Consider the following 25029-nt stretch of genomic DNA (forward strand, 5'->3'; position numbering starts at 1 on the left):
GCATCCTGGTAGACCCATATCAGGCCTTCTTTCCTTAGACTGTACAGACAATATAGGCTCCTTTGTGTTTTCATACCCATTTTGGAGTTCCTTGGTTTAGTGCCCTGAGAACATTGCTTGGCAACTTGAGAGGAAGAGCACGGACCCTCTGGATTGCCTTCGGGGATGTGACATCATTTTACCAATAGGAATCCTTCCAATCCATGAGCTCAGCTTATTTTCCATCGGATCATGTGGATATCATCTTCTTTCATCCATCTCTTGCAGTTTTCTGAGACCAGGTCCTTCCCTCCTGGGTTAGATGGACTCCTGGGTATTTCCTCCTAGTGTATGTCATTGTCAATGGGGTTGATACTTACCTTCTCATTCTAAGAGTTTGTGGTGAGCATTGGAAATGCAAACGATTTTCCCCCCTTCCTCTCTGTCCATCTCCCTGAGCCACCAGGTAGAACAGGCGTAGTCAGGGTCACACGGGGCTCAGGGAGTGCAGCTAGACTGTGTTTCTCAGGCCCTCAGTGCTGGGCATCATTCGGTATAGTCTCCATGAACCTTCCTTGGTCTGGTGTCCCTTCAGACCTCTCCCTAGTTTTAATAACCTTGCTTGTGTTCTTTGTCTCTTTGGAGACACATCCTTTATCAGCTGTGTGTTTGCAAGTATTTGTCTGCCAGTGTGTGACGTATCCTTTGCTTTTTTTCGTAAGGTCTTTACCAGAGTGGAGACCTTTGATTTTGCACAGTCCACAGTATTGCCTTTTTGTGCATTGCCTTTCTGTATTGTTTCTGAAGACTCCAAGCTCATGTCTAGCCTCTGCTCGATTTTCTGCTGGATTTGTGAGATGTTTGGCATGGAAAATATGTCTCAGAAAAATTTGAAACGAATTTGGTGTAAGGTGTCAAGTTTCCATCCTCATTCATGTCATCCCCTCTGGTTTTCAATTCATCGCTCCTGAACTCCTTTGGAGACCTTGTGGGAAGTTTGGTTGCCTTTCAGTTTGAATTTCTGCTCTTGAATAGATTCACCCAGTTCTGCCAGCAGGGACACGGTAAAGGGTGAGTGAGGGGCAGCCTGCCCTCCCAGCACTGACCACACTGTGTGGTGAGTGTTGCTCTCCCCTCTGGGAGCCCCAGGCCACAGGCATCCCAGTGAGTAGCCAGCTCTGTTCGCAGCTGAAAGGAGTTAGTCTCTCAGGAGCCTCTGTGAGGTTGCCTTTGGGTCTCCCAGGGTGGGAGTTTACAGTGACAGGACCCATTGCACTGCAAGTGAAGTGAGAGCCCATATGACATCCGCCACTGCTCCTAAAGAGATGCACCTGAGGCCCCTTGAAGGTCCTGCACAGAGAGCTCTTTAGTGGACATGCTGGAAACTCTGTTTCCTCGTGGGCTGCCCAGGGCAGGCTCTCACCAGTCCAGACACAGACCACGGTGATGACCGGCTCTGCTCTCTCCAAAGGGTTTTCATTGGTGTGTATCCTCATCTGAGCAGTCAGGCCATGTGTACTGCCTCTCCTTGCAACTTCTAGGCCAGGGCTCCTAGGCTAGCACTCTCAGGTCTAACTTGTAGAACTAGGCTACACCGGCCAAGTGCATTGCCTGTCCTCGCAACTTCACAGCTCTCTTCTCTTCTTTACTGCACATTGATTTTCAAGAGTGTGTTTGGGCCACAAGGATGTTGGGTCTTTCTCTAGCCTTATCTCATGAAGTTGAGACAACCTCATTGTTTCTGGTTGTTCCCGTGCTCTGTTTTTCCCATTCTTTTCCTGGCTTCTTTCGGTAACTTTGTTTGTGCCTAAGGAAGAGCTCAGCATTTCTCTTCTGCCTGAGACAACACACAACAGTAATGCCCACCTGGAGATTAGTTGCCAAAAGGGCCTCGTTTTGCAGATGACATCTTGAAATCACCTGCACTGCCGTTTCTGATACACAAAGGCTGCCCTAAAGGAAATAAAGAACAAGTCCCAAGTCTAGTCTTAAAATATGTGGGCTGTCTAATGAAACCACCTTTTCTATGATTTCATTGATAGGCATTAACTGGAGACATCCAGAATATGGGAAGACACTGAGATATGAGAGAATTAAAGGTTGTCAGGGGCAAGGGAGGAACAGGGAGTGCTTGAGGTGAATACAGGATTTGCAGGGGGTGAGGGAGGGTTGGTTGTGGAGAATGAAAGAGTCCCAAACTAGAAAGTGGTGATGGTTGCAGAGGATTGTGAAGGTCCTTAATGCTCCAGAAGTGTACCACCTAACATCAATTTTATAGATTAAAAATGTAAGGAAAAAATACACAAATCTGTGACAAACAAAATAGAAATCAAGAAAATAAAATACAGAAAAACTGAATGAAAAGAAGCTCAGGGGAAGCGAATTCAATCTCCACTGGGTAGAAAGTGAGTTGATGGCATCCACGGGTGGCAGAGAGGGATGGAGGATGCAAAGCCAAACCCTCCCCTGGACACGGTGTTTCCAGAAATGGAAATTTGGAAAGGGCTCTGGGTCTCTGTCCAGAGCAGGGGTCCATTCTCCTTGCAGAGGTAGGTCAATCATCGTGGGCATCTGGGTCTTGGGCAGAAGCCAGGGCAGGCTCTCCCTTCAGAGGTGTTCTCTTATCCCCTGACTCAGGTTCTCCTGCCAAAATCCGAGCACGGGCAGGCAGAAGCGAACATGGAGGTGGAGGTGGAGGTTCTCCCCCGGGGATTGGAGCATTGGTGCCTGGGCCTGAGGGTCCTGCTTGCACAGAGATCTGATCCTCCCAGTGTGCTGGCCAATACCCAGTTGGCCTGGTGTCTATGGGAAGGCATGTCTCAGGTCTCGATCTCCTCTCAGTGGATCCCTGAGTCCTGGACATGTAGCAACCACCTCTGTAGAGACAGGGCTGGGAAGTGGAGCCTGGTTGAACCTGGGGGCTGGTGCTGGAGCTGTGAGAGAATAAAAGGTTACCCACAGGCCTGCCTTTGCCCTTTGCCTCTCTGGAGACAATTCTACCCTGAGCTTTTGAGACAATTCTCAGTTTAGGAAGTCACAATAGGATGTCGTCCTGCCTGCAGTCCACCAAGCAGAAGGTCTGAGGCCAGCCTTTGCTCCAGGTCCAGCACCAGCTTTGGGGGACTCCTCCTGTGTAGCTTGGGGGACTCCTCCTGTGTAGCTCAGGACTCCTTCCCCACACACTCACATGCACCAGCACCTCCTCACCTCTGTGCTCACCGTGCTGGGCTCCTGGTCCTCCTGCTGCCTCAGAGGCAGAGGTTCTCAGTGCTCTGGGTCGGACCCGGGTGTGCTGAGCTCCGTGGCAGCCTGCGACTGGGCCGCCGGGTGTGTCTTGGGTGGTGAAGGGGCAGCAGGCCTTCCCTGCTTCCTCTTCATTCCCAGTTGGGCTGAACCCTCTGTGGGCTCGCTCACCTGGAGGCGGCACTAGGCCTCAAGGGCGGGGGGTGGTGCTCCGACCCCTCCCTCGGGGAGGTGGATGGGGTGTCCCTCTCATCGGCCATATCCAGTGGGAAGCTCTGCAATGACAGTGACCATCAGCCAGCCCTGCTTGGAGTTTTCTGAGCTGGGCCTGCTCAGTATGGCTGTTGCTTCTGCCTACTCAAACTTTTGCTGCCAGTACCAACAGAGACGTGTATCTGCTCAGATACCTACCCGGGAGAATGGAGACCCACCTGAGGGTGTGAGGTCAGCCTGGGCGGCTGGTGTTGCCTGCCCTGTCCTCATCCCACCCAGCCTGCTTTCCCCTGGGATGTGGATACAACCGGCCCACAGACTTCTGACCCCACATCCGCCTCGGTTTGCTTGAGGCAGACACACCCCAAGAAACCCCCATCCACACACACAGGCAAAGGACCGAGTGTTTCCGGGTGGCATGGGAGAGGTGGCCTGGCCCGGCCTGGGGCTCCCTGTGTTACCTTTCTGTTTCTCTGGGCAAAGGGCCAGAGGCCTCTCGGCGGGGGCCCTGAGCCAGCGTCCAGAGGGTTCCCACACACTCTGCCTGTGAGCTCTCCTGAGGCCCCGGCCTCTGGGCAGGGGCAAACAGCAGAACATCTTGGCAGCAAGTGATCTGGCTGGGGCTCCTCTCCACTCTGGAGGCCTGGATACCTGTGTTCCGGGTTCTGTTGTTTTATGTTGCCAGGAAGTGACATCACTTCCTGGGGTTTGTGCTGAGGTCCCTTCCCCAAAGCTCCCCAAGAAATCTCTTGGTTTCTGACTGCTGAACCCCCCCGAGGCCATGTGCAGGCACAGAGACGCCCACACAGCCCACCCTACATCCTTGGGGAACCCTGGATGCAGCCAGGGCCTGAGCTCGGAGGACCCCGCTGCTCTCAGACCAGACCCCTTTTTCTCATAAGTGATGTGGTCCTGGACAAGCATATGCCCCTCAGGGTTTCCCCAGTCTCTCCACCTGCAGAGTCTGGATCACTCTCCCATCTGCCTCCTAGGTCTGTCGGCCTATGATCACCTCCGTGCCGTTCAACCTTGGGCTGATATGTCTCGGAGCTTGTGCACTGAGACTTCCAAAAGAAGAATTCAATATAGGGCTGACATACCACCGAATGGGGCAGAACATGGCCTGGATGGGTTCTGGACCTAGGAAAAGGCAGTCGTCTCGCCTTCCTGATATTTCAAGATCCCCCCCAACCCCCCCCCCCACACTGTGGGAGATCTTGAGGTAAGATTCAGACCTCTCCCCTCCAATATAGAACAACCTTCGTCACCCTCCTGTTCCACTGAGATTCTGGCTCAAGTGTCCCACCTCAGTCTCTAGGGGAGATCAAGGCTTCCCCTATGATGCCTCCCAGGCTTCTCTCTTTTACTCTCATCCTCTTGGGTCATTTCCCCCCTTGCAGTGTGAATGGGCCTCTCATTGTTTCAAACCTTGAGATTGATTCATGCAAATTCTGTGAAATCTTATCATTTATTTCCTCTCTCCTTTTTCAGTCTCTCTCTCTAGATGTGTCTGTTTGTTATCCTTTCTAAATTCAGTCTATTAATTTTTCCCTCTCTCTCTGTCTCTCTTGTGTATGCATGCCTATGAATATATGTATGCATGTCTATTGTTAGCCTAGGTTTAAGTTTTAGGTTTTAGTTTTCAGTGAGATAAAGGATTGGGATTGGAGTTGCTGTGAGGGGAAGGGATAGGGGTGATGCTCTTGTTTCTGGTTCACTGAGTGATGTGAGTTCTTAGTCTCTTTTTCATATGAACCCCTCCTCATAGACACCACTTGCAAATAGTCTCTCATATTCAGTTTGCTACCTTTTAATTTGTGAATGCTTAGCTTTTTTTTGTTGCAAAGCTGTTCAATTGCATAGAAGCCCCTGATGTTCTTTGGTTTCCTGTTTCCCTTACTTGAAGAGACCCATTTTTGCTTCCCACACCAAATGTTAAGGAGCCTAAGGCACATGCTTATTTCAAGGAGTTTCAAACCTCCCTTGTGGCTCATCCGGTAGAGAGTCCACCTGCAAGGCGGGAGACCTGGGTTCGATTCCCGGGTTTGGAAATCCCCTGGAGAAGGGAAAAGCTACCCGCTCCAGTATTCTGGCCTGGAGAATCCCATGGCGTGTATAGTCCATGGGGTTGCAAAAAGTCAGACAAAACTGAGCGACTTTCACTTTCACTCAGAACTTCTAGCTTTGGGTTGACGTGTTTCACTGATTTTGTGGTGCTATGAGAACAAAAGGCAATGTGATTCTTCAGAGGCAGCCATCCAGTTTTGCCATGGCCCTTTCTTGAAGAGGCCTTTGTGTTCCCACTTGCATATTCTCCCCTCTTTTGTAGTGGGTGAATTGAGCATAGAAGCTTGGGTGTATTTCTTGGACTCTCAACTCTGTTGTATGGATCTGGATGCGTGTGTATGTTTGTGTGCCCAACACCACACTGTCCAGATGATCCTAGTGTAGCAGTCTAGTTGGCTATCAGGCATCCTGGTAGACCCATATCAGGCCTTCTTTCCTTAGACTGTACAGACAATATAGGCTCCTTTGTGTTTTCATACCCATTTTGGAGTTCCTTGGTTTAGTGCCCTGAGAACATTGCTTGGCAACTTGAGAGGAAGAGCACGGACCCTCTGGATTGCCTTCGGGGATGTGACATCATTTTACCAATAGGAATCCTTCCAATCCATGAGCTCAGCTTATTTTCCATCGGATCATGTGGATATCATCTTCTTTCATCCATCTCTTGCAGTTTTCTGAGACCAGGTCCTTCCCTCCTGGGTTAGATGGACTCCTGGGTATTTCCTCCTAGTGTATGTCATTGTCAATGGGGTTGATACTTACCTTCTCATTCTAAGAGTTTGTGGTGAGCATTGGAAATGCAAACGATTTTCCCCCCTTCCTCTCTGTCCATCTCCCTGAGCCACCAGGTAGAACAGGCGTAGTCAGGGTCACACGGGGCTCAGGGAGTGCAGCTAGACTCTGTTTCTCAGGCCCTCAGTGCTGGGCATCATTCGGTATAGTCTCCATGAACCTTCCTTGGTCTGGTGTCCCTTCAGACCTCTCCCTAGTTTTAATAACCTTGCTTGTGTTCTTTGTCTCTTTGGAGACACATCCTTTATCAGCTGTGTGTTTGCAAGTATTTGTCTGCCAGTGTGTGACGTATCCTTTGCTTTTTCTCGTAAGGTCTTTACCAGAGTGGAGACCTTTGATTTTGCACAGTCCACAGTATTGCCTTTTTGTGCATTGCCTTTCTGTATTGTTTCTGAAGACTCCAAGCTCATGTCTAGCCTCTGCTCGATTTTCTGCTGGATTTGTGAGATGTTTGGCATGGAAAATATGTCTCAGAAAAATTTGAAACGAATTTGGTGTAAGGTGTCAAGTTTCCATCCTCATTCATGTCATCCCCTCTGGTTTTCAATTCATCGCTCCTGAACTCCTTTGGAGACCTTGTGGGAAGTTTGGTTGCCTTTCAGTTTGAATTTCTGCTCTTGAATAGATTCACCCAGTTCTGCCAGCAGGGACACGGTAAAGGGTGAGTGAGGGGCAGCCTGCCCTCCCAGCACTGACCACACTGTGTGGTGAGTGTTGCTCTCCCCTCTGGGAGCCCCAGGCCACAGGCATCCCAGTGAGTAGCCAGCTCTGTTCGCAGCTGAAAGGAGTTAGTCTCTCAGGAGCCTCTGTGAGGTTGCCTTTGGGTCTCCCAGGGTGGGAGTTTACAGTGACAGGACCCATTGCACTGCAAGTGAAGTGAGAGCCCATATGACATCCGCCACTGCTCCTAAAGAGATGCACCTGAGGCCCCTTGAAGGTCCTGCACAGAGAGCTCTTTAGTGGACATGCTGGAAACTCTGTTTCCTCGTGGGCTGCCCAGGGCAGGCTCTCACCAGTCCAGACACAGACCACGGTGATGACCGGCTCTGCTCTCTCCAAAGGGTTTTCATTGGTGTGTATCCTCATCTGAGCAGTCAGGCCATGTGTACTGCCTCTCCTTGCAACTTCTAGGCCAGGGCTCCTAGGCTAGCACTCTCAGGTCTAACTTGTAGAACTAGGCTACACCGGCCAAGTGCATTGCCTGTCCTCGCAACTTCACAGCTCTCTTCTCTTCTTTACTGCACATTGATTTTCAAGAGTGTGTTTGGGCCACAAGGATGTTGGGTCTTTCTCTAGCCTTATCTCATGAAGTTGAGACAACCTCATTGTTTCTGGTTGTTCCCGTGCTCTGTTTTTCCCATTCTTTTCCTGGCTTCTTTCGGTAACTTTGTTTGTGCCTAAGGAAGAGCTCAGCATTTCTCTTCTGCCTGAGACATCACACAACAGTAATGCCCACCTGGAGATTAGTTGCCAAAAGGGCCTCGTTTTGCAGATGACATCTTGAAATCACCTGCACTGCCGTTTCTGATACACAAAGGCTGCCCTAAAGGAAATAAAGAACAAGTCCCAAGTCTAGTCTTAAAATATGTGGGCTGTCTAATGAAACCACCTTTTCTATGATTTCATTGATAGGCATTAACTGGAGACATCCAGAATATGGGAAGACACTGAGATATGAGAGAATTAAAGGTTGTCAGGGGCAAGGGAGGAACAGGGAGTGCTTGAGGTGAATACAGGATTTGCAGGGGGTGAGGGAGGGTTGGTTGTAGAGAATGAAAGAGTCCCAAACTAGAAAGTGGTGATGGTTGCAGAGGATTGTGAAGGTCCTTAATGCTCCAGAAGTGTACCACCTAACATCAATTTTATAGATTAAAAATGTAAGGAAAAAATACACAAATCTGTGACAAACAAAATACAAATCAAGAAAATAAAATACAGAAAAACTGAATGAAAAGAAGCTCAGGGGAAGCGAATTCAATCTCCACTGGGTAGAAAGCGAGTTGATGGCATCCGCGGGTGGCAGAGAGGGATGGAGGATGCAAAGCCAAACCCTCCCCTGGACACGGTGTTTCCAGAAATGGAAATTTGGAAAGGGCTCTGGGTCTCTGTCCAGAGCAGAGGTCCATTCTCCTTGCAGAGGTGGGTCAATCTTCGTGGGCATCTGCGTCTTGGGCAGAAGCCAGGGCAGGCTCTCCCTTCAGAGGTGTTCTCTTATCCCCTGACTCAGGTTCTCCTGCCAAAATCCGAGCACGGGCCGCCAGAACCGAACATGTAGGTGGAGGTGGAGGTTCTCCCCCGGGGATTGGAGCATTGGTGCCTGGGCCTGAGGGTCCTGCTTGCACAGAGATCTGATCTTCCCAGTGTGCTGGCCAATACCCAGTTGGCCTGGTGTCTATGGGAAGGCATGTCTCAGGTCTCGATCTCCTCTCAGTGGATCCCTGAGTCCTGGACATGTAGCAACCACCTCTGTAGAGACAGGGCTGGGAAGTGGAGCCTGGTTGAACCTGGGGGCTGGTGCTGGAGCTGTGAGAGAAGAAAAGGTTACCCACAGGCCTGCCTTTGCCCTTTGCCTCTCTGGAGAGAATTCTACCCTGAGCTTTTGAGACAATTCTCAGTTTAGGAAGTCACAATAGGATGTCGTCCTGACTGCAGTCCACCAAGCAGAAGGTCTGAGGCCAGCCTTTGCTCCAGGTCCAGCACCAGCTTTGGGGGACTCCTCCTGTGTAGCTCAGGACTCCTTCCCCACACACTCACATGCACCAGCAACTCCTCACCTCTGTGCTCACCGTGCTGGGCTCCTGGTCCTCCTGCTGCCTCAGAGGCAGAGGTTCTCAGTGCTCTGGGTCGGACCCGGGTGTGCTGAGCTCCGTGGCAGCCTGCGACTGGGCCTCCGGGTGTGTCTTGGGTGGTGAAGGGGCAGCAGGCCTTCCCTGCTTCCTCTTCATTCCCAGTTGGGCTGAACCCTCTGTGGGCTCGCTCACCTGGAGGCGGCACTAGGCCTCAAGGGCGGGGGGTGGTGCTCCGACCCCTCCCTCGGGGAGGTGGATGGGGTGTCCCTCTCATCGGCCATATCCAGTGGGAAGCTCTGCAATGACAGTGACCATCAGCCAGCCCTACTTGGAGTTTTCTGAGCTGGGCCTGCTCAGAATGGCTGTTGCTTCTGCCTACTCAAACTTTTGCTGCCAGTACCAACAGAGACGTGTATCTGCTCAGATACCTACCCGGGAGAATGGAGACCCACCTGAGGGTGTGAGGTCAGCCTGGGCGGCTGGTGTTGCCTGCCCTGTCCTCATCCCACCCAGCCTGCTTTCCCCTGGGATGTGGATACAACCGGCCCACAGACTTCTGACCCCACATCCGCCTCGGTTTGCTTGAGGCAGACACACCCCAAGAAACCCCCATCCACACACACAGGCAAAGGACCGAGTGTTTCCGGGTGGCATGAGAGAGGTGGCCTGGCCCGGCCTGGGGCTCCCTGTGTTACCTTTCTGTTTCTCTGGGCAAAGGGCCAGAGGCCTCTCGGCGGGGGCCCTGAGCCAGCGTCCAGAGGGTTCCCACACACTCTGCCTGTGAGCTCTCCTGAGGCCCCGGCCTCTGGGCAGGGGCAAACAGCAGAACATCTTGGCAGCAAGTGATCTGGCTGGGGCTCCTCTCCACTCTGGAGGCCTGGATACCTGTGTTCCGGGTTCTGTTGTTTTATGTTGCCAGGAAGTGACATCACTTCCTGGGGTTTGTGCTGAGGTCCCTTCCCCAAAGCTCCCCAAGAAATCTCTTGGTTTCTGACTGCTGAACCCCCCCGAGGCCATGTGCAGGCACAGAGACGCCCACACAGCCCACCCTACATCCTTGGGGAACCCTGGATGCAGCCAGGGCCTGAGCTCGGAGGACCCCGCTGCTCTCAGACCAGACCCCTTTTTCTCATAAGTGATGTGGTCCTGGACAAGCATATGCCCCTCAGGGTTTCCCCAGTCTCTCCATCTGCAGAGTCTGGATCACTCTCCCATCTGCCTCCTAGGTCTGTCGGCCTATGATCACCTCCGTGCCGTTCAACCTTGGGCTGATATGTCTCGGAGCTTGTGCACTGAGACTTCCAAAAGAAGAATTCAATATAGGGCTGACATACCACCGAATGGGGCAGAACATGGCCTGGATGGGTTCTGGACCTAGGAAAAGGCAGTCGTCTCGCCTTCCTGATATTTCAAGATCCCACCCCACCCCCACACTGTGGGAGATCTTGAGGTAAGATTCAGACCTCTCCCCTCCAATATAGAACAACCTTCGTCACCCTCCCGTTCCACTGAGATTCTGGCTCAAGTGTCCCACCTCAGTCTCTAGGGGAGATCAAGGCTTCCCCTATGATGCCTCCCAGGCTTCTCTCTTTTACTCTCATCCTCTTGGGTCATTTCCCCCCTTGCAGTGTGAATGGGCCTCTCATTGTTTCAAACCTTGAGATTGATTCATGCAAATTCTGTGAAATCTTATCATTTATTTCCTCTCTCCTTTTTCAGTCTCTCTCTCTAGATGTGTCCGTTTGTTATCCTTTCTAAATTCAGTCTATTAATTTTTCCCTCTCTCTCTGTCTCTCTTGTGTATGCATGCCTATGAATATATGTATGCATGTCTATTGGTAGCCTAGGTTTAAGTTTTAGGTTTTAGTTTTCAGTGAGATAAAGGATTGGGATTGGAGTTGCTGTGAGGGGAAGGGATAGGGGTGATGCTCTTGTTTCTGGTTCACTGAGTGATGTGAGTTCTTAGTCTCTTTTTCATATGAACCCCTCCTCATAGACACCACTTGCAAATAGTCTCTCATATTCAGTTTGCTACCTTTTAATTTGTGAATGCTTAGCTTTTTTTTGTTGCAAAGCTGTTCAATTGCATAGAAGCCCCTGATGTTCTTTGGTTTCCTGTTTCCCTTACTTGAAGAGACCCATTTTTGCTTCCCACACCAAATGTTAAGGAGCCTAAGGCACATGCTTATTTCAAGGAGTTTCAAACCTCCCTTGTGGCTCATCCGGTAAAGAGTCCACCTGCAAGGCGGGAGACCTGGGTTCGATTCCCGGGTTGGGAAATCCCCTGGAGAAGGGAAAAGCTACCCGCTCCAGTATTCTGGCCTGGAGAATCCCATGGCGTGTATAGTCCATGGGGTTGCAAAAAGTCAGACAAAACTGAGCGACTTTCACTTTCACTCAGAACTTCTAGCTTTGGGTTGACGAGTTTCACTGATTTTGTGGTGCTATGAGAACAAAAGGCAATGTGATTCTTCAGAGGCAGCCATCCAGTTTTGCCATGGCCCTTTCTTGAAGAGGCCTTTGTGTTCCCATTTGCATATTCTCCCCTCCTTTGTAGTGGGTGAATTGAGCATAGAAGCTTGGGTGTATTTCTTGGACTCTCAACTCTGTTGTATGGATCTGGATGCGTGTGTATGTTTGTGTGCCCAACACCACACTGTCCAGATGATCCTAGTGTAGCAGTCTAGTTGGCTATCAGGCATCCTGGTAGACCCATATCAGGCCTTCTTTCCTTAGACTGTACAGACAATATAGGCTCCTTTGTGTTTTCATACCCATTTTGGAGTTCCTTGGTTTAGTGCCCTGAGAACATTGCTTGGCAACTTGAGAGGAAGAGCACGGACCCTCTGGATTGCCTTCGGGGATGTGACATCATTTTACCAATAGGAATCCTTCCAATCCATGAGCTCAGCTTATTTTCCATCGGATCATGTGGATATCATCTTCTTTCATCCATCTCTTGCAGTTTTCTGAGACCAGGTCCTTCCCTCCTGGGTTAGATGGACTCCTGGGTATTTCCTCCTAGTGTATGTCATTGTCAATGGGGTTGATACTTACCTTCTCATTCTAAGAGTTTGTGGTGAGCATTGGAAATGCAAACGATTTTCCCCCCTTCCTCTCTGTCCATCTCCCTGAGCCACCAGGTAGAACAGGCGTAGTCAGGGTCACACGGGGCTCAGGGAGTGCAGCTAGACTGTGTTTCTCAGGCCCTCAGTGCTGGGCATCATTCGGTATAGTCTCCATGAACCTTCCTTGGTCTGGTGTCCCTTCAGACCTCTCCCTAGTTTTAATAACCTTGCTTGTGTTCTTTGTCTCTTTGGAGACACATCCTTTATCAGCTGTGTGTTTGCAAGTATTTGTCTGCCAGTGTGTGACGTATCCTTTGCTTTTTCTCGTAAGATCTTTACCAGAGTGGAGACCTTTGATTTTGCACAGTCCACAGTATTGCCTTTTTGTGCATTGCCTTTCTGTATTGTTTCTGAAGACTCCAAGCTCATGTCTAGCCTCTGCTCGATTTTCTGCTGGATTTGTGAGATGTTTGGCATGGAAAATATGTCTCAGAAAAATTTGAAACGAATTTGGTGTAAGGTGTCAAGTTTCCATCCTCATTCATGTCATCCCCTCTGGTTTTCAATTCATCGCTCCTGAACTCCTTTGGAGACCTTGTGGGAAGTTTGGTTGCCTTTCAGTTTGAATTTCTGCTCTTGAATAGATTCACCCAGTTCTGCCAGCAGGGACACGGTAAAGGGTGAGTGAGGGGCAGCCTGCCCTCCCAGCACTGACCACACTGTGTGGTGAGTGTTGCTCTCCCCTCTGGGAGCCCCAGGCCACAGGCATCCCAGTGAGTAGCCAGCTCTGTTCGCAGCTGAAAGGAGTTAGTCTCTCAGGAGCCTCTGTGAGGTTGCCTTTGGGTCTCCCAGGGTGGGAGTTTACAGTGACAGGACCCATTGCACTGCAAGTGAAGTGAGAGCCCATATGACATCCGCCACTGCTCCTAAAGAGATGCACCTGAGGCCCCTTGAAGGTCCTGCACAGAGAGCTCTTTAGTGGACATGCTGGAAACTCTGTTTCCTCGTGGGCTGCCCAGGGCAGGCTCTCACCAGTCCAGACACAGACCACGGTGATGACCGGCTCTGCTCTCTCCAAAGGGTTTTCATTGGTGTGTATCCTCATCTGAGCAGTCAGGCCATGTGTACTGCCTCTCCTTGCAACTTCTAGGCCAGGGCTCCTAGGCTAGCACTCTCAGGTCTAACTTGTAGAACTAGGCTACACCGGCCAAGTGCATTGCCTGTCCTCGCAACTTCACAGCTCTCTTCTCTTCTTTACTGCACATTGATTTTCAAGAGTGTGTTTGGGCCACAAGGATGTTGGGTCTTTCTCTAGCCTTATCTCATGAAGTTGAGACAACCTCATTGTTTCTGGTTGTTCCCGTGCTCTGTTTTTCCCATTCTTTTCCTGGCTTCTTTCGGTAACTTTGTTTGTGCCTAAGGAAGAGCTCAGCATTTCTCTTCTGCCTGAGACATCACACAACAGTAATGCCCACCTGGAGATTAGTTGCCAAAAGGGCCTCGTTTTGCAGATGACATCTTGAAATCACCTGCACTGCCGTTTCTGATACACAAAGGCTGCCCTAAAGGAAATAAAGAACAAGTCCCAAGTCTAGTCTTAAAATATGTGGGCTGTCTAATGAAACCACCTTTTCTATGATTTCATTGATAGGCATTAACTGGAGACATCCAGAATATGGGAAGACACTGAGATATGAGAGAATTAAAGGTTGTCAGGGGCAAGGGAGGAACAGGGAGTGCTTGAGGTGAATACAGGATTTGCAGGGGGTGAGGGAGGGTTGGTTGTGGAGAATGAAAGAGTCCCAAACTAGAAAGTGGTGATGGTTGCAGAGGATTGTGAAGGTCCTTAATGCTCCAGAAGTGTACCACCTAACATCAATTTTATAGATTAAAAATGTAAGGAAAAAATACACAAATCTGTGACAAACAAAATAGAAATCAAGAAAATAAAATACAGAAAAACTGAATGAAAAGAAGCTCAGGGGAAGCGAATTCAATCTCCACTGGGTAGAAAGTGAGTTGATGGCATCCACGGGTGGCAGAGAGGGATGGAGGATGCAAAGCCAAACCCTCCCCTGGACACGGTGTTTCCAGAAATGGAAATTTGGAAAGGGCTCTGGGTCTCTGTCCAGAGCAGGGGTCCATTCTCCTTGCAGAGGTGGGTCAATCATCGTGGGCATCTGGGTCTTGGGCAGAAGCCAGGGCAGGCTCTCCCTTCAGAGGTGTTCTCTTATCCCCTGACTCAGGTTCTCCTGCCAAAATCCGAGCACGGGCAGGCAGAAGCGAACATGTAGGTGGAGGTGGAGGTTCTCCCCCGGGGATTGGAGCATTGGTGCCTGGGCCTGAGGGTCCTGCTTGCACAGAGATCTGATCCTCCCAGTGTGCTGGCCAATACCCAGTTGGCCTGGTGTCTATGGGAAGGCATGTCTCAGGTCTCGATCTCCTCTCAGTGGATCCCTGAGTCCTGGACATGTAGCAACCACCTCTGTAGAGACAGGGCTGGGAAGTGGAGCCTGGTTGAACCTGGGGGCTGGTGCTGGAGCTGTGAGAGAAGAAAAGGTTACCCACAGGCCTGCCTTTGCCCTTTGCCTCTCTGGAGACAATTCTACCCTGAGCTTTTGAGACAATTCTCAGTTTAGGAAGTCACAATAGGATGTCGCCCTGCCTGCAGTCCACCAAGCAGAAGGTCTGAGGCCAGCCTTTGCTCCAGGTCCAGCACCAGCTTTGGGGGACTCCTCCTGTGTAGCTTGGGGGACTCCTCCTGTGTAGCTCAGGACTTCTTCCCCACACACTCACATGCACCAGCACCTCCTCACCTCTGTGCTCACCGTGCTGGGCTCCTGGTCCTCCTGCTGCCTCAGAGGCAGAGGTTCTCAGTGCTCTGGGTCGGACCCGGGTGTGCTGAGCTCCGTGGCAGCCTGAGACTGGGCCGCCGGGTGTGTCTTGGGTGGTGAAGGGGCAGCAGGCCTTCCCTGCTTCCTCTTCATTCCCAGTTGGGCTGAACCCTCTGTGGGCTCGCTCACCTGGAGGCGGCACTAGGCCTCAAGGGCGGGGGGTGGTGCTCCGACCCCTCCCTCGGGGAGGTGGATGGGGTGTCCCTCTCATCGGCCATATCCAGTGGGAAGCTCTGCAATGACAGTGACCATCAGCCAGCCCTGCTTGGAGTTTTCTGAGCTGGGCCTGCTCAGAATGGCTGTTGCTTCTGCCTACTCAAACTTTTGCTGCCAGTACCAACAGAGACGTGTATCTGCTCAGATACCTACCCGGGAGAATGGAGACCCACCTGAGGGTGTGAGGTCAGCCTGGGCGGCTGGTGTTGCCTGCCCTGTCCTCATCCCACCCAGCCTGCTTTCCCCTGGGATGTGGATACAACCGGCCCACAGACTTCTGACCCCACATCCGCCTCGGTTTGCTTGAGGCAGACACACCCCAAGAAACCCCCATCCACACACACAGGCAAAGGACCGAGTGTTTCCGGGTGGCATGGGAGAGGTGGCCTGGCCCGGCCTGGGGCTCCCTGTGTTACCTTTCTGTTTCTCTGGGCAAAGGGCCAGAGGCCTCTCGGCGGGGGCCCTGAGCCAGCGTCCAGAGGGTTCCCACACACTCTGCCTGTGAGCTCTCCTGAGGCCCCGGCCTCTGGGCAGGGGCAAACAGCAGAACATCTTGGCAGCAAGTGATCTGGCTGGGGCTCCTCTCCACTCTGGAGGCCTGGATACCTGTGTTCCGGGTTCTGTTGTTTTATGTTGCCAGGAAGTGACATCACTTCCTGGGGTTTGTGCTGAGGTCCCTTCCCCAAAGCTCCCCAAGAAATCTCTTGGTTTCTGACTGCTGAACCCCCCCGAGGCCATGTGCAGGCACAGAGACGCCCACACAGCCCACCCTACATCCTTGGGGAACCCTGGATGCAGCCAGGGCCTGAGCTCGGAGGACCCCGCTGCTCTCAGACCAGACCCCTTTTTCTCATAAGTGATGTGGTCCTGGACAAGCATATGCCCCTCAGGGTTTCCCCAGTCTCTCCATCTGCAGAGTCTGGATCACTCTCCCATCTGCCTCCTAGGTCTGTCGGCCTATGATCACCTCCGTGCCGTTCAACCTTGGGCTGATATGTCTCGGAGCTTGTGCACTGAGACTTCCAAAAGAAGAATTCAATATAGGGCTGACATACCACCGAATGGGGCAGAACATGGCCTGGATGGGTTCTGGACCTAGGAAAAGGCAGTCGTCTCGCCTTCCTGATATTTCAAGATCCCCCCCAACCCCCCCCCCACACTGTGGGAGATCTTGAGGTAAGATTCAGACCTCTCCCCTCCAATATAGAACAACCTTCGTCACCCTCCTGTTCCACTGAGATTCTGGCTCAAGTGTCCCACCTCAGTCTCTAGGGGAGATCAAGGCTTCCCCTATGATGCCTCCCAGGCTTCTCTCTTTTACTCTCATCCTCTTGGGTCATTTCCCCCCTTGCAGTGTGAATGGGCCTCTCATTGTTTCAAACCTTGAGATTGATTCATGCAAATTCTGTGAAATCTTATCATTTATTTCCTCTCTCCTTTTTCAGTCTCTCTCTCTAGATGTGTCCGTTTGTTATCCTTTCTAAATTCAGTCTATTAATTTTTCCCTCTCTCTCTGTCTCTCTTGTGTATGCATGCCTATGAATATATGTATGCATGTCTATTGGTAGCCTAGGTTTAAGTTTTAGGTTTTAGTTTTCAGTGAGATAAAGGATTGGGATTGGAGTTGCTGTGAGGGGAAGGGATAGGGGTGATGCTCTTGTTTCTGGTTCACTGAGTGATGTGAGTTCTTAGTCTCTTTTTCATATGAACCCCTCCTCATAGACACCACTTGCAAATAGTCTCTCATATTCAGTTTGCTACCTTTTAATTTGTGAATGCTTAGCTTTTTTTTGTTGCAAAGCTGTTCAATTGCATAGAAGCCCCTGATGTTCTTTGGTTTCCTGTTTCCCTTACTTGAAGAGACCCATTTTTGCTTCCCACACCAAATGTTAAGGAGCCTAAGGCACATGCTTATTTCAAGGAGTTTCAAACCTCCCTTGTGGCTCATCCGGTAAAGAGTCCACCTGCAAGGCGGGAGACCTGGGTTCGATTCCCGGGTTGGGAAATCCCCTGGAGAAGGGAAAAGCTACCCGCTCCAGTATTCTGGCCTGGAGAATCCCATGGCGTGTATAGTCCATGGGGTTGCAAAAAGTCAGACAAAACTGAGCGACTTTCACTTTCACTCAGAACTTCTAGCTTTGGGTTGACGTGTTTCACTGATTTTGTGGTGCTATGAGAACAAAAGGCAATGTGATTCTTCAGAGGCAGCCATCCAGTTTTGCCATGGCCCTTTCTTGAAGAGGCCTTTGTGTTCCCATTTGCATATTCCCCCCTCCTTTGTAGTGGGTGAATTGAGCATAGAAGCTTGGGTGTATTTCTTGGACTCTCAACTCTGTTGTATGGATCTGGATGCGTGTGTATGTTTGTGTGCCCAACACCACACTGTCCAGATGATCCTAGTGTAGCAGTCTAGTTGGCTATCAGGCATCCTGGTAGACCCATATCAGGCCTTCTTTCCTTAGACTGTACAGACAATATAGGCTCCTTTGTGTTTTCATACCCATTTTGGAGTTCCTTGGTTTAGTGCCCTGAGAACATTGCTTGGCAACTTGAGAGGAAGAGCACGGACCCTCTGGATTGCCTTCGGGGATGTGACATCATTTTACCAATAGGAATCCTTCCAATCCATGAGCTCAGCTTATTTTCCATCGGATCATGTGGATATCATCTTCTTTCATCCATCTCTTGCAGTTTTCTGAGACCAGGTCCTTCCCTCCTGGGTTAGATGGACTCCTGGGTATTTCCTCCTAGTGTATGTCATTGTCAATGGGGTTGAGACTTACCTTCTCATTCTAAGAGTTTGTGGTGAGCATTGGAAATGCAAACGATTTTCCCCCCTTCCTCTCTGTCCATCTCCCTGAGCCACCAGGTAGAACAGGCGTAGTCAGGGTCACACGGGGCTCAGGGAGTGCAGCTAGACTGTGTTTCTCAGGCCCTCAGTGCTGGGCATCATTCGGTATAGTCTCCATGAACCTTCCTTGGTCTGGTGTCCCTTCAGACCTCTCCCTAGTTTTAATAACCTTGCTTGTGTTCTTTGTCTCTTTGGAGACACATCCTTTATCAGCTGTGTGTTTGCAAGTATTTGTCTGCCAGTGTGTGACGTATCCTTTGCTTTTTTTCGTAAGGTCTTTACCAGAGTGGAGACCTTTGATTTTGCACAGTCCACAGTATTGCCTTTTTGTGCATTGCCTTTCTGTATTGTTTCTGAAGACTCCAAGCTCATGTCTAGCCTCTGCTCGATTTTCTGCTGGATTTGTGAGATGTTTGGCATGGAAAATATGTCTCAGAAAAATTTGAAACGAATTTGGTGTAAGGTGTCAAGTTTCCATCCTCATTCATGTCATCCCCTCTGGTTTTCAATTCATCGCTCCTGAACTCCTTTGGAGACCTTGTGGGAAGTTTGGTTGCCTTTCAGTTTGAATTTCTGCTCTTGAATAGATTCACCCAGTTCTGCCAGCAGGGACACGGTAAAGGGTGAGTGAGGGGCAGCCTGCCCTCCCAGCACTGACCACACTGTGTGGTGAGTGTTGCTCTCCCCTCTGGGAGCCCCAGGCCACAGGCATCCCAGTGAGTAGCCAGCTCTGTTCGCAGCTGAAAGGAGTTAGTCTCTCAGGAGCCTCTGTGAGGTTGCCTTTGGGTCTCCCAGGGTGGGAGTTTACAGTGACAGGACCCATTGCACTGCAAGTGAAGTGAGAGCCCATATGACATCCGCCACTGCTCCTAAAGAGATGCACCTGAGGCCCCTTGAAGGTCCTGCACAGAGAGCTCTTTAGTGGACATGCTGGAAACTCTGTTTCCTCGTGGGCTGCCCAGGGCAGGCTCTCACCAGTCCAGACACAGACCACGGTGATGACCGGCTCTGCTCTCTCCAAAGGGTTTTCATTGGTGTGTATCCTCATCTGAGCAGTCAGGCCATGTGTACTGCCTCTCCTTGCAACTTCTAGGCCAGGGCTCCTAGGCTAGCACTCTCAGGTCTAACTTGTAGAACTAGGCTACACCGGCCAAGTGCATTGCCTGTCCTCGCAACTTCACAGCTCTCTTCTCTTCTTTACTGCACATTGATTTTCAAGAGTGTGTTTGGGCCACAAGGATGTTGGGTCTTTCTCTAGCCTTATCTCATGAAGTTGAGACAACCTCATTGTTTCTGGTTGTTCCCGTGCTCTGTTTTTCCCATTCTTTTCCTGGCTTCTTTCGGTAACTTTGTTTGTGCCTAAGGAAGAGCTCAGCATTTCTCTTCTGCCTGAGACATCACACAACAGTAATGCCCACCTGGAGATTAGTTGCCAAAAGGGCCTCGTTTTGCAGATGACATCTTGAAATCACCTGCACTGCCGTTTCTGATACACAAAGGCTGCCCTAAAGGAAATAAAGAACAAGTCCCAAGTCTAGTCTTAAAATATGTGGGCTGTCTAATGAAACCACCTTTTCTATGATTTCATTGATAGGCATTAACTGGAGACATCCAGAATATGGGAAGACACTGAGATATGAGAGAATTAAAGGTTGTCAGGGGCAAGGGAGGAACAGGGAGTGCTTGAGGTGAATACAGGATTTGCAGGGGGTGAGGGAGGGTTGGTTGTGGAGAATGAAAGAGTCCCAAACTAGAAAGTGGTGATGGTTGCAGAGGATTGTGAAGGTCCTTAATGCTCCAGAAGTGTACCACCTAACATCAATTTTATAGATTAAAAATGTAAGGAAAAAATACACAAATCTGTGACAAACAAAATAGAAATCAAGAAAATAAAATACAGAAAAACTGAATGAAAAGAAGCTCAGGGGAAGCGAATTCAATCTCCACTGGGTAGAAAGTGAGTTGATGGCATCCACGGGTGGCAGAGAGGGATGGAGGATGCAAAGCCAAACCCTCCCCTGGACACGGTGTTTCCAGAAATGGAAATTTGGAAAGGGCTCTGGGTCTCTGTCCAGAGCAGGGGTCCATTCTCCTTGCAGAGGTGGGTCAATCATCGTGGGCATCTGGGTCTTGGGCAGAAGCCAGGGCAGGCTCTCCCTTCAGAGGTGTTCTCTTATCCCCTGACTCAGGTTCTCCTGCCAAAATCCGAGCACGGGCAGGCAGAAGCGAACATGGAGGTGGAGGTGGAGGTTCTCCCCCGGGGATTGGAGCATTGGTGCCTGGGCCTGAGGGTCCTGCTTGCACAGAGATCTCATCCTCCCAGTGTGCTGGCCAATACCCAGTTGGCCTGGTGTCTATGGGAAGGCATGTCTCAGGTCTCGATCTCCTCTCAGTGGATCCCTGAGTCCTGGACATGTAGCAACCACCTCTGTAGAGACAGGGCTGGGAAGTGGAGCCTGGTTGAACCTGGGGGCTGGTGCTGGAGCTGTGAGAGAAGAAAAGGTTACCCACAGGCCTGCCTTTGCCCTTTGCCTCTCTGGAGACAATTCTACCCTGAGCTTTTGAGACAATTCTCAGTTTAGGAAGTCACAATAGGATGTCGTCCTGCCTGCAGTCCACCAAGCAGAAGGTCTGAGGCCAGCCTTTGCTCCAGGTCCAGCACCAGCTTTGGGGGACTCCTCCTGTGTAGCTCAGGACTTCTTCCCCACACACTCACATGCACCAGCACCTCCTCACCTCTGTGCTCACCGTGCTGGGCTCCTGGTCCTCCTGCTGCCTCAGAGGCAGAGGTTCTCAGTGCTCTGGGTCGGACCCGGGTGTGCTGAGCTCCGTGGCAGCCTGCGACTGGGCCGCCGGGTGTGTCTTGGGTGGTGAAGGGGCAGCAGGCCTTCCCTGCTTCCTCTTCATTCCCAGTTGGGCTGAACCCTCTGTGGGCTCGCTCACCTGGAGGCGGCACTAGGCCTCAAGGGCGGGGGGTGGTGCTCCGACCCCTCCCTCGGGGAGGTGGATGGGGTGTCCCTCTCATCGGCCATATCCAGTGGGAAGCTCTGCAATGACAGTGACCATCAGCCAGCCCTGCTTGGAGTTTTCTGAGCTGGGCCTGCTCAGTATGGCTGTTGCTTCTGCCTACTCAAACTTTTGCTGCCAGTACCAACAGAGACGTGTATCTGCTCAGATACCTACCCGGGAGAATGGAGACCCACCTGAGGGTGTGAGGTCAGCCTGGGCGGCTGGTGTTGCCTGCCCTGTCCTCATCCCACCCAGCCTGCTTTCCCCTGGGATGTGGATACAACCGGCCCACAGACTTCTGACCCCACATCCGCCTCGGTTTGCTTGAGGCAGACACACCCCAAGAAACCCCCATCCACACACACAGGCAAAGGACCGAGTGTTTCCGGGTGGCATGGGAGAGGTGGCCTGGCCCGGCCTGGGGCTCCCTGTGTTACCTTTCTGTTTCTCTGGGCAAAGGGCCAGAGGCCTCTGGGCGGGGGCCCTGAGCCAGCGTCCAGAGGGTTCCCACACACTCTGCCTGTGAGCTCTCCTGAGGCCCCGGCCTCTGGGCAGGGGCAAACAGCAGAACATCTTGGCAGCAAGTGATCTGGCTGGGGCTCCTCTCCACTCTGGAGGCCTGGATACCTGTGTTCCGGGTTCTGTTGTTTTATGTTGCCAGGAAGTGACATCACTTCCTGGGGTTTGTGCTGAGGTCCCTTCCCCAAAGCTCCCCAAGAAATCTCTTGGTTTCTGACTGCTGAACCCCCCCGAGGCCATGTGCAGGCACAGAGACGCCCACACAGCCCACCCTACATCCTTGGGGAACCCTGGATGCAGCCAGGGCCTGAGCTCGGAGGACCCCGCTGCTCTCAGACCAGACCCCTTTTTCTCATAAGTGATGTGGTCCTGGACAAGCATATGCCCCTCAGGGTTTCCCCAGTCTCTCCATCTGCAGAGTCTGGATCACTCTCCCATCTGCCTCCTAGGTCTGTCGGCCTATGATCACCTCCGTGCCGTTCAACCTTGGGCTGATATGTCTCGGAGCTTGTGCACTGAGACTTCCAAAAGAAGAATTCAATATAGGGCTGACATACCACCGAATGGGGCAGAACATGGCCTAGATGGGTTCTGGACCTAGGAAAAGGCAGTCGTCTCGCCTTCCTGATATTTCAAGATCCCCCCCAACCCCCCCCCCCACACTGTGGGAGATCTTGAGGTAAGATTCAGACCTCTCCCCTCCAATATAGAACAACCTTCGTCACCCTCCTGTTCCACTGAGATTCTGGCTCAAGTGTCCCACCTCAGTCTCTAGGGGAGATCAAGGCTTCCCCTATGATGCCTCCCAGGCTTCTCTCTTTTACTCTCATCCTCTTGGGTCATTTCCCCCCTTGCAGTGTGAATGGGCCTCTCATTGTTTCAAACCTTGAGATTGATTCATGCAAATTCTGTGAAATCTTATCATTTATTTCCTCTCTCCTTTTTCAGTCTCTCTCTCTAGATGTGTCCGTTTGTTATCCTTTCTAAATTCAGTCTATTAATTTTTCCCTCTCTCTCTGTCTCTCTTGTGTATGCATGCCTATGAATATATGTATGCATGTCTATTGTTAGCCTAGGTTTAAGTTTTAGGTTTTAGTTTTCAGTGAGATAAAGGATTGGGATTGGAGTTGCTGTGAGGGGAAGGGATAGGGGTGATGCTCTTGTTTCTGGTTCACTGAGTGATGTGAGTTCTTAGTCTCTTTTTCATATGAACCCCTCCTCATAGACACCACTTGCAAATAGTCTCTCATATTCAGTTTGCTACCTTTTAATTTGTGAATGCTTAGCTTTTTTTTGTTGCAAAGCTGTTCAATTGCATAGAAGCCCCTGATGTTCTTTGGTTTCCTGTTTCCCTTACTTGAAGAGACCCATTTTTGCTTCCCACACCAAATGTTAAGGAGCCTAAGGCACATGCTTATTTCAAGGAGTTTCAAACCTCCCTTGTGGCTCATCCGGTAAAGAGTCCACCTGCAAGGCGGGAGACCTGGGTTCGATTCCCGGGTTGGGAAATCCCCTGGAGAAGGGAAAAGCTACCCGCTCCAGTATTCTGGCCTGGAGAATCCCATGGCGTGTATAGTCCATGGGGTTGCAAAAAGTCAGACAAAACTGAGCGACTTTCACTTTCACTCAGAACTTCTAGCTTTGGGTTGACGTGTTTCACTGATTTTGTGGTGCTATGAGAACAAAAGGCAATGTGATTCTTCAGAGGCAGCCATCCAGTTTTGCCATGGCCCTTTCTTGAAGAGGCCTTTGTGTTCCCATTTGCATATTCTCCCCTCCTTTGTAGTGGGTGAATTGAGCATAGAAGCTTGGGTGTATTTCTTGGACTCTCAACTCTGTTGTATGGATCTGGATGCGTGTGTATGTTTGTGTGCCCAACACCACACTGTCCAGATGATCCTAGTGTAGCAGTCTAGTTGGCTATCAGGCATCCTGGTAGACCCATATCAGGCCTTCTTTCCTTAGACTGTACAGACAATATAGGCTCCTTTGTGTTTTCATACCCATTTTGGAGTTCCTTGGTTTAGTGCCCTGAGAACATTGCTTGGCAACTTGAGAGGAAGAGCACGGACCCTCTGGATTGCCTTCAGGGATGTGACATCATTTTACCAATAGGAATCCTTCCAATCCATGAGCTCAGCTTATTTTCCATCGGATCATGTGGATATCATCTTCTTTCATCCATCTCTTGCAGTTTTCTGAGACCAGGTCCTTCCCTCCTGGGTTAGATGGACTCCTGGGTATTTCCTCCTAGTGTATGTCATTGTCAATGGGGTTGAGACTTACCTTCTCATTCTAAGAGTTTGTGGTGAGCATTGGAAATGCAAACGATTTTCCCCCCTTCCTCTCTGTCCATCTCCCTGAGCCACCAGGTAGAACAGGCGTAGTCAGGGTCACACGGGGCTCAGGGAGTGCAGCTAGACTGTGTTTCTCAGGCCCTCAGTGCTGGGCATCATTCGGTATAGTCTCCATGAACCTTCCTTGGTCTGGTGTCCCTTCAGACCTCTCCCTAGTTTTAATAACCTTGCTTGTGTTCTTTGTCTCTTTGGAGACACATCCTTTACCAGCTGTGTGTTTGCAAGCATTTGTCTGCCAGTGTGTGACGTATCCTTTGCTTTTTTTCGTAAGGTCTTTACCAGAGTGGAGACCTTTGATTTTGCACAGTCCACAGTATTGCCTTTTTGTGCATTGCCTTTCTGTATTGTTTCTGAAGACTCCAAGCTCATGTCTAGCCTCTGCTCGATTTTCTGCTGGATTTGTGAGATGTTTGGCATGGAAAATATGTCTCAGAAAAATTTGAAACGAATTTGGTGTAAGGTGTCAAGTTTCCATCCTCATTCATGTCATCCCCTCTGGTTTTCAATTCATCGCTCCTGAACTCCTTTGGAGACCTTGTGGGAAGTTTGGTTGCCTTTCAGTTTGAATTTCTGCTCTTGAATAGATTCACCCAGTTCTGCCAGCAGGGACACGGTAAAGGGTGAGTGAGGGGCAGCCTGCCCTCCCAGCACTGACCACACTGTGTGGTGAGTGTTGCTCTCCCCTCTGGGAGCCCCAGGCCACAGGCATCCCAGTGAGTAGCCAGCTCTGTTCGCAGCTGAAAGGAGTTAGTCTCTCAGGAGCCTCTGTGAGGTTGCCTTTGGGTCTCCCAGGGTGGGAGTTTACAGTGACAGGACCCATTGCACTGCAAGTGAAGTGAGAGCCCATATGACATCCGCCACTGCTCCTAAAGAGATGCACCTGAGGCCCCTTGAAGGTCCTGCACAGAGAGCTCTTTAGTGGACATGCTGGAAACTCTGTTTCCTCGTGGGCTGCCCAGGGCAGGCTCTCACCAGTCCAGACACAGACCACGGTGATGACCGGCTCTGCTCTCTCCAAAGGGTTTTCATTGG

This window comes from Giraffa tippelskirchi, chromosome 9 (genome assembly GCF_054371585.1).
Source record: "Giraffa tippelskirchi isolate mGirTip1 chromosome 9, T2T-mGirTip1v1.2.pri, whole genome shotgun sequence".
Classification (NCBI taxonomy): domain Eukaryota; kingdom Metazoa; phylum Chordata; class Mammalia; order Artiodactyla; family Giraffidae; genus Giraffa; species Giraffa tippelskirchi.